We start from the raw sequence: 9,786 nt of genomic DNA, 5'->3' as shown, positions 1-9,786 counted from the left end.
CTTATTGTCAGTAACTTCCGATCATCAGCAAGTGCCCCCCCGCCGCTCCCCCGGGCCAGCCCTGCGAGGCGGATAAAGCGGCTCCGCGGCCCCGCATGGTGATGCGCGGGGCGCGGAGCGGGAGGCGGGACCCGCCCGGGCAGCCCCCGCGGAGCTGGCACCGCCTGCGCGGATGGGGCAACGCCCGCGCAGCGCGGCCGGGAGGAAAGTATTTAAAAAAAATAATAACAATTAAAAGCGGGGAGGGGCGGGGGAGAAGCGAGCGTGGCTGCGCTCCGGCGCCCTCCGCGCCTTCCCCGGCCCGACGGAGCGGGCAGCGCCGCTACACGCGTGAAACGCGACGCGGGGGGACACAAGACAGCGGCTGCTGCTCCGCGCCCCGCTCCGCTCCGCTCCGCCGACGCGTGTCAGGCGGGGCGGGGGCGGCGGGGCTCGGTGCTCTCTTACCTCCGAGCGGGCAGGAGCGCGGTCCGGCCCCGGCCAGCCCCGGGCGGGCGGCAGCGGAGTCGCGGCAGCCCCGGCGCGGTGCCCCCCAGCCCCGCGCAGGTCCGGCCGGGCCGCCCCCCCGGGCCGGGCAGCGCCGCGGCCGCCCGGGTCCGTGAGCCCGGCACCGCCGCCACGGCGGGAGGTTTGCGGCGAGGTCAGGTTGTCGGGGTCCGGCCGGCACGGCCGCCGCTCCGGCACGGTTCGCCTGCCCTCCAGCGGCCGCTCCGCCGCTCCGCACCCCCGGCTGCAACGCTCCTGCAGCCCGGGGTGAAAACGAACGGGCTTCCCCCTCCCGATTTTTTTTTTTTTTTTTTTTTTAAGGTAAAAAAAAAAAAATTCACACGCTGAGAGCGTGTCTTTCCCCGTCTCCGAAAGCTCGTTTATAGCAGACAAAACGCCAAGAACTGTTAACCTCCACACATAGTCTAACTCTCCGAAGAGAGCCTAACATCAGTTAACACCTTATTAAGTGAGAACATAACCATAGCTCATAACTGCGAGCTTTCCAAATTCTTCTCTAGAATAACAGCGCACGTCGGCACAGAGTGTTTGGCCCTGCAGCTCCCATGTCCCTGGGGACCCAAGCGCTCTCTCCGTCCGTGTTTTCAGTCACAAATCAAGCAGCATCTTTAATCCCCGGAGTTCATCATGGGGGACCCTCCACACACCAAATCACAGTGGTTTTCAGCCCACAGTTTCAGGCCCAAGCAGCACAGAAAACATTAAGAAGTTTGAAGACAACGAGCAAAGCAAGTTCTTTTAAAGTCCCGAGCGATAAAACATATATATGGAAAATCTAATGGATTTTACTCTTCTGGTCTTATGGATCCACAACTCAAAAAAAAAAAAATGCAAACCACCGCCAGTTACTGATGCCACTGACATCAGCTGGCACCACACATCCCCATCAAAACTGTCCCATGGCACCTTGCCACAGCTGAAGGCTGTTTCCAAGGATGGCCAAGACCATCAGAGCCACCTTCCTGAGCCCTGCAAGTTGAGCTCACCAAGATGACCACACAGAAACAGTCTGAGCAGAGTCCAGGGACTCTCAGGATGAGAGCATTTAGCTTAGATGTGAAAATATTCAATATACTCCTAGTCATCAGCAATGTCTCTTTTTCTAAATGGGGAGGAACTCAGCCTATGCCACCTTATGCTGTGAGGAACCACTCAGGCCCCCATGGGAAAGGCATCCTATAGAGCAGGGTCAAGCCAAGGGTTTCCATGTGCATCAGCCCATCACTCCGCTAAATCCAGTATCTGCTGCCCGAGGAGACCCTGCACAACACACACAGCAGTTCTGCAAAGCCAGAAGGCAGTAATTCCACCCTAACACAGCTGCCCATCGTCATCTGCGAGCATGACTTCTGATTGCTCCTCCTTGGCTTTCCCCACCACTGAAACCCCGAGCAATCACAAAAATAGTCTGAACTGTCTCAGAAACAGCCCCAGGGCAGGAGTCGGGCCCCAGTGCGTTTCTTTGACCCTCTTTAGGTATTTTTTTTTTCCTTTCACTCTTCTTTAGGCACAAAACTGAGGCTGTAAAATCAATTTGCCACAAATAAGGTATTGAGCGGGGAAGATGGTAGAGGGTGGCTGTGGGAAGCGTCCATGGCCCCTGCCCAGCAGAGCTCCTGAAAAGGCCACCGAGTCTCCCACAGATGTCAGCGCATCGCAGACCATGCTTGACCAAGGACATCAACGTCACCCTCAGCTGAAACAGGACTTCTCCCGCTCCACCAACAGCCCGTGTCACCGTTCCCTCTTCCCAACCCCAGAGTTACCCTTGGGGAAGCAGGGTCCAGGCAGAAAATAGAAAACTGAAACTTCGTCCACATCCTCAGACTTTCACAGAGGTGACGTTTTGTGCCCGTTGAAAACATCACATTTTCCTCCTTCCGCTAGAACAGAAAACACTCAGCAACTGGAATACGGAAGTCAGGATTTCTTGGTGAGGTTTTCAAATCCAAAGCATCCTACACACAACCTGCCACCTCTCCCACACAAGCAGAACCTTCAACACCCCAAGTGCATCAGCTGCTTTAGGTTACTACCACGTGGGGTGGCCCAGAGGACCTCAGGGTCTTTAAGTAGGATGTTGTTTTACACCTGTATATCCCAGTGGTGCAAATGGTATCTGGAGAGAAGTTCGTGCTTTTTTACTTTGTGCCTTCCTAAGTGAAAACTGCCAGGGCAACACCTGGGGGGTTGTTTCAATTATGAAAACATTTCATTTGCAATCACGCAGGAGTCCTTTATTTATACTAGATCCATGTTTTGTGCCTCAGTTGTCTGACAAAGCCCTTTAGTCTATAAAATCCCAATAGTTACCTGGAGAATAATATCAATATTAAGTGAATCTCAAGCTACTAGCCTTGAAGAACACAGTTGAGCACAGAAAATAGAATCATAGAATAGAATCAGAATCATTTTGGTTGGAAGAGACCCTTAAGATCATCAAGTCTGACCATAACCTAACTCTAGCACTAACCCATGTCCCTAGAACCTCATCTATATGTCTTTTAAACCCCTCCAGGGATGGTGACTCCACCACTGCCCTGGGCAGCCTGTTCCAACACCTGACAGCCCTTTTTTCTGAAACATTTATTCACAGAAAGGGTTGTGAAAAATAGATGAGGCAGCTCACATGCCTGTGGAAGAACAGAAATATCACTCAGCTGCACATTGCTATGAGTATATGTGTGTATGTGTGTATATATATATATATATATATATATAAAATTAAGAGCTCGGTGCCCATGCTTATTGCTGTACTACTGGAGGCTGCTATTTGATCCGATTCCCAATGCAAATCCAGCCAGCACAGCCAGTGCCCACTGGAAAAGGAACACCTTTAGTTCAAGCTGTTTATTTTTTATGCAGCACACTCAGGATGCGAAGGTCGGCACAGCGTGTTCCAGGGAGCCTGATGTTCATCACAACATTTCATTAAGCGAGACACGGGCCAGGTAGAGACTCTGCTCTGCAGGACGGTCCCCGGGCTACTGCCTGTCATATGTCTTACGGTGTCTTGGTGATTTCTTGGATTAGTGACTGCTCTTCAGCAGCTCAAATCCATGTCTGAGCAGCATGACCTTTTGCTTGGAGGGCTGTGAAGGTGCTCCTGGTGAAATTAGCTTCCCCTGCCCTGCTCCAGTGGACCAGATCACCCCACGGGCAGACATGGCACAGAGCATGAAACCAATATCAATGGAAACTGCCCCAGCCACTGGACGTGCCTTTGGGATGGGAATGAGAAGCCGGCAGCAAAGGCTGGCGCAGGATCTGTCCCTGCTGTACCTGGTACACCGTGCCATCAGGGCCTATAAAAAGAAAAATCCCAGGCTGAGGTTTTACTGAGACCTAGTTCAGCTCTAAATCTCAGCCCTGCTGCTGGCAAGCGAACCTGTGTGCTGTTTGCTCCTGTCATCTTCTGCATCTCCAGCCCTGGGTCGTTTCAATAAGCAGTTCTTACTGAAAATCAGCTTGAAGAGGATTTCTACATTTTAAACCCTCGGTAAAAGGAAAGACAACTTTTAAAAGGACTGCGGCGCCTATTCTGTCTTTCTCCGGTTTGCACACAAAAAGGCAACTTCATCCCAAGGTAAGAAGGGATTTTAGAAACACTTCTACAGTGTAGCCTAGACAGGCTGGGAGGGAGGGGATGCTTTGCAGTTACTGCCATTTGACAGAGCAGCCACCTCGAAATAACCCTGAACTGATACCCGGGAGGACAGGACTTGAGCCTTAGCACCATGACATTCAGCCACAGCCTTGACACAGATTGTCAGCCACAAAGTGCTGGGCTAAAGCCCTGATTAGAAGCACTGGAATTCCAAAGAATGGAGCCATATATATGTATATTAAAAAAAAATATATATATATAACTTACATGAAAATTCTGCGGGCTATTTGCAAATCGTCGGTGTGGTATGTGGCCGCACGGCCATCAGCCCTGCTGATCCATGCAGGAGAGGGAAAGGCCGTACAAAAGGTTAATGAGCAAAGCTGCCATTTCCAAATGAAAATGCTTCCCCCGAGACAGAGCCCTGCAAACAACCGCATGGGCCAGGTGCTCAGCGTGGGGGCATCAGAGCAGCCAGGAGCAGCTTGGTTGGCTTGGTTGGCTTTCTGCAGCCCCCTCCAGCCCCCAACCCTGCTAACGCGCCCCGCGATGCTCGCCCCGCGTTTAACGGGTAGCAGCGGAAAGCAGCAGCTCCGTACCTCTGTGACAGCACAGTCTGAACGCAAAAAGAGCATGTGGTGTTTAGGAATTTCGGTGCTTTGCAGCTGTGGTTGGTCCCCAGCACCTTGCTGCACTGCGGGCTGTCACCCGGCGGCTGGGAGGCTGCAGAGGTGCTGGTGCTCAGCCCCGAAGCTCCCAGGTTTCACCGCATACCACACGGCATAGGGCAGCCTCGCTTACCAGTTCACTCCAGGTGGAATTTAGGTTTTAGCACACTGAGGTTTCTCCCTGGACATAAACAAACCGTGCATGGAGGAACAAAAGCGACCAAATTCATACTTCATCAGCTTTTACACTGGGATTTCACCAAGCCCTGAGACAGACGAGGAGCCAGGGAGCCCAGCACAGACCTGATGTGTGTCTGCAATCACTCTGCTGGTTGCCTGGACTTTAAAAATGCAGGGAGGCATAGGAAATGAACTGCAACACCGAACAAAGGCATAAAGACAGTGAAAGCAGAAATGCCGAATTCCTACACCAAGCATTTGAAACACTAAAGCAAAACATGCATAATAGAGCTTTCATAGAATCATTTTGGTCAGAACAGACTCTCAAGGTCATCGAGTCCAACCATAACCCACCCCTGGCACTGCCCCATGTCCTGAGAACCTCATCTCCGTCTGTCCAGCCCCTCCAGGGATGGTGACTCCAGCACTGCCCTGGGCAGCCTGTTCCAATGCCCCACAGCCCTTTCCGGGAAGATTTTTTTCCTAATATCCGATCTAAAGAACCCAAAAGAGTGCTTTTACTGCTGGGCACCTTATGCTCACCGAGTTTTTAGCTTGCGACCATTGAGTTGTGCTTTATAATCCCTACAAATCAGATGCCAACCTGGAACGCATGAGCTGCACCAGCCAGCGGGGATGGCACCAGGACTGAGAGACATCAATCCTGCAAATACAGAAGAATCAATCCCATCCGGTGACCCAGGACCTGGGTGGGTTAAGGTCTTCGTCAAGAAACCCGAATACTGGCACTACTGAGATGCTGGTGTGGTATGACCCCATCTTTTGAGCAAGAAATATTAGCTATTTAATAACTGCTGGGAAGACCAGCTGGAGAGAGGTGGAAGTCTCTATCTGGAACCAGGATAAAGACAACACATCCATCATTCAGCATTAAGGAGAGAATAGCTGTGAGGAACGACCTCAAGTCCCTTAATGGCGAGCGAGAGCTCACACAGATGTATCAGCACAGCTCTGATGGAGTTTTCACTGCCATGACCAGGGGACATCTCTTTCGGCCACCAGGAGCTCCTGCCTTGGAGAATGAAGCCTGAAAAAGCATATCATACATGCCAAATATAAACGTAAAATAACAAAATAATGGAAAATGCACGTCTCACGGCCCTATGCCGAGGGAGAAGCCAGCACGCTACAACCCTTGCTCTGGTGTGTATCAGTGTGTAACAAAAATAATAAAAAGACACAAACCCAAACAAACACGCGAACGAAACACACAGAACACTACACCTAGCAAAGCCTCTTATTCAGCAGCCATGGTTTCAGGGTCTGCAACGTTTTTTCTCTCCTGAAACACCTCCTGAATTTCAATGGGATTTGGGAACCGAAAGCTCCAGCACTCTCGTTAAACAGATCTCGGCACTTTATCAGCAGAGGAATGAGGAAAAATGAGACCACTGAAAGTGGTGGGCACGGTCAAGCTGAAGGAGAGACCAGCGGAGTGGTTCCTTGGTGACGCCAGCGGGAGCATCGCAGCTCCGCTCTGAGAGCGCGCGGCAGCTGCTTGCACGCTTCAGAGGGGAGGCAAGAGCAGGCGAACCTCTGCAAACAACCCGATACAAAACAGTGGGAAATTCCACTTCCCAGCCTTTGCGCTGCGTTAAATCCTGGGGCTCGGATTCTTGGATTTATATTCCTCCATGGTTTCATTTTTCCCTAAAAGCAAAAAAAAAAAAAAAATCACAAGCTGTTAAGCTTCAAAACTTAATATTTCCTTTAACTTGGAGCTTTTCAGCTCGACAGCTCTTGAACATAAACCTCTTGGAAGTCTCCTGAATTAAGCTGTCTCCAGCAAGCCACTACCTGAACCCCCGGCTGCGGAGCCTCCTTCTCTCCGGGATGGCCGATCCCGTCCCACGCCACCGCCGCAGGCTCCTGCGCCGGGTGCTGTCCCACCAGCAGGACCCTCGGGTGGGGGCTGCAGGGCCACCCATGTCCCCACAGCTGGCGTGTGTCACCCCCGGGGCAGTTCAGGGTTGGTGCATACAGCAGGTACTGTGACACCTGGTGACATCCCGGACCTCTCAATGCCCCGTGCCACTCTCCTCAATGATGGCACAACTGAATGATCAACCTTGGAGCAACCCGAGGTGGGCCTTGAGACAGACACAGGACGGCTCTTTCTGAAAACAACGCTGAAAAAAGTATGTTTTTACTAATCCTTCTGAAGAGGAGCTGTAGGCCACACCTCGCTTCAGAGGAAGAGCTCAAAAAACAAAACAGATGGGTGGGTCATCTTCCATGTTCACACAAAACCACAGTCAAACGTGGCCTCTTCCTGGAAAATCAACGTCACAGGTCAGCAGAGAGAGATCTCCATTCTCCTGGGGCATGCACAAGCATGTCACAACCCTACAAGCAGGTAAGGCTGGACGCTCCATCCACCTTGAGGTCCGGCAGCACGGCAGGGCTGGGCTGTTGTCACCAGCACCCTTCACCGGGGCTGAAATGAGGGCACCAGCCTCCGATGTGCTCTCAGGGACACTTGGCCAAGCAACACAGAACGGGGAACAGATTCATGCAGGAGCACCACGTTTGCAATGGTGTTCAGGCTTTTTCTGGAGACTGAGAGACCAAGGCTGACCAGGGAAAGACGGTGCTACTCCCAGCAGCGATGGGTAGGAGAGACCGGAGGAGGAACCGAAAAGGGTCAGAAGTAATAGAGAGAGAAGCCTGAGGATGGACCAAGTCAGCAAGGAGAAGGCTGTGGCAAGATGGAGAACTGGGAATGAGTTGGAAGGGACTATGCAGAACCATAAAGGGGACAAACAGAAGCATCTCTCCAATATGAAACCCTAAAAAAGAATCTCCATGTCCTTCTGTGGTCCCTGGAGATCACGAGGGCTGGGCCCCCTTCATTGTGGTGATCCCATGACACGTTATTACCCTTAGCTATGGGAGGGTCACTTAGTCAAAACCCGTTTCCTTGCAGAAAATTTGAAAGAAACGCTTAAAAGAATGGGGAAAAGAGTTTAGGGGCAGAGAAGAACATTCTAAAGGCCAGAGGTGGCTTTATTACTAAATTGAAAGCAATTAGCTGTAGTTGTCCACTGTTCTCAGTGTCCACATGCATGCACCTGCACACAGGGAACAGTGAAGGCAGCAGGTATTATACTTCAGGAAGCAACACGCAAAGCAATACTGGCGTAATATATGCTGCCTCAATATAGCATGAAGCTGCTCATCGAGGACATTCTTGGGAAAATATCACAGTTAAAGCTTTGGGACAAACATAAGGAGTAATGGGAAAAGTTACATGAACCAGGCACAGACAAAAGTGGCTACAGCAGAGAAATGCCAAGTACCTCGACGAGCTACAATATGCCTTCAATTCTCACTGCAGTTATTTCTCATTAAATAAAAAAAAAAATTTAAAAACCTCGCACTTAGTTTGAAAATGCCTTTGAAAATTTATATCCTCATTCAAGAGGAACTTATTTTCTCTTAAATACCAGATAAGTCAACAGAATTGGATAGGGCTTGGCAGCCTTAGGGCCCCAGCAATTAGCTGAAGGGATCTTGAGTAAGACTGCAGGACCCTTCTCACAAAATTGCCTTCGGTTTAAAAGAAAAAAGACAGTTTGTAGTACAAGCATAAACCAAACAGTAAGTCCAAGACGAGCCAGGTGCATCAAGACTACTCTGAATGGCCTAATTACATTCCTTCCTTTTGCCATTTGCTGTTCAAGCATCCAGATTTCCATTCCCTTGGCTGGCCAAGTCTCATGTCACCACCCACACGGTCATTCTGGGGTGCAGGCTCTGTTGGAGGTCCCCTCTCACTTCCGACTCTCAACCACCTTCTACTCTTTTTTTTTTTTTTTCCTTTTTTACTCAACGCCCTTTCTCAGTCTTCGTTGTTTCACAGGATGCTTTTCCTAGAAAAGCTCCTCTGGCTTGGTTAGGGAGAGCTGATAGAAGTGGTGGAAGGGGAAGAGAGTTTCTGAAGGAAGGAGCAGAGCAAAAGTCGTCTCCCTCCAACCAACCACAGGCCATGTGTGCATATAATCAGAAGAGTCCAGTGGTCTCCATGAAACACCTACATAATTTTAATTAACATGTAATAATTTTGATCAATTTACTTGGTCCAATAAGGCACAGCTTAAAATCCAGGCACCTTCAGACACGCCTCAAAGTCCTGAGCTGCTTCTCCTGGGCCCAGTCACGCAAGCTCAGCTCTCCTCGTTCAGATCACGAGAGCCAGGGCTCAGACAAAGCCAGCCTTAATAAATACCAGATCACAAAACCTCCAAACCTCGCTCAACATAAGCCCTCACGCTTGCCAGGACCTACTGCCCACCAGACCAGGCCAGGGAGGAAAGGCGCTCCATTGAACGCTCCGCTCCAAACCACCCCATTCATTTGCAGCTTTTTCTGTGACATTTTGCAAAGTGGGATCCAGTCTTAAATTCCTCCTCGGGAAAACGGCAAGAGGAGTAAGGATCTACCCGCTTGTTCCACGGGGAGAGTTTGACTGCTCGTCAGTAATGGCACATCGGAAGGAGACAGGACATAGCTTGGGGTATCTGGGTAAGATTTCTAGAGAAGGACAGGGAGCATGTTCCAGCACGAACTTAGCCCCCGAGGGACTGTCTGGGTGGCAAGAAGCCCAGAACCACCACCCATCCTGGCCCTGTTTTCCATTACCTCAGCCCACACACACTCCCTTCCACCCTCTGCCAGCCACACTCCAGTTGTTCCTCTCCAAAGGCCACAAAAAGCCGAGCACAGGCAAAATAACACAGCCCCAATAACACGGCCCCGCGCTCATCACAGCACTCAGGGTCCAAGGCACCATTTTGGCAAGCT

This window comes from Caloenas nicobarica, unplaced genomic scaffold (assembly GCF_036013445.1).
Source record: "Caloenas nicobarica isolate bCalNic1 unplaced genomic scaffold, bCalNic1.hap1 Scaffold_371, whole genome shotgun sequence".
NCBI classification, from domain to species: Eukaryota; Metazoa; Chordata; class Aves; order Columbiformes; family Columbidae; genus Caloenas; species Caloenas nicobarica.
Note: the sequence above shows the minus strand (reverse complement) of the source record.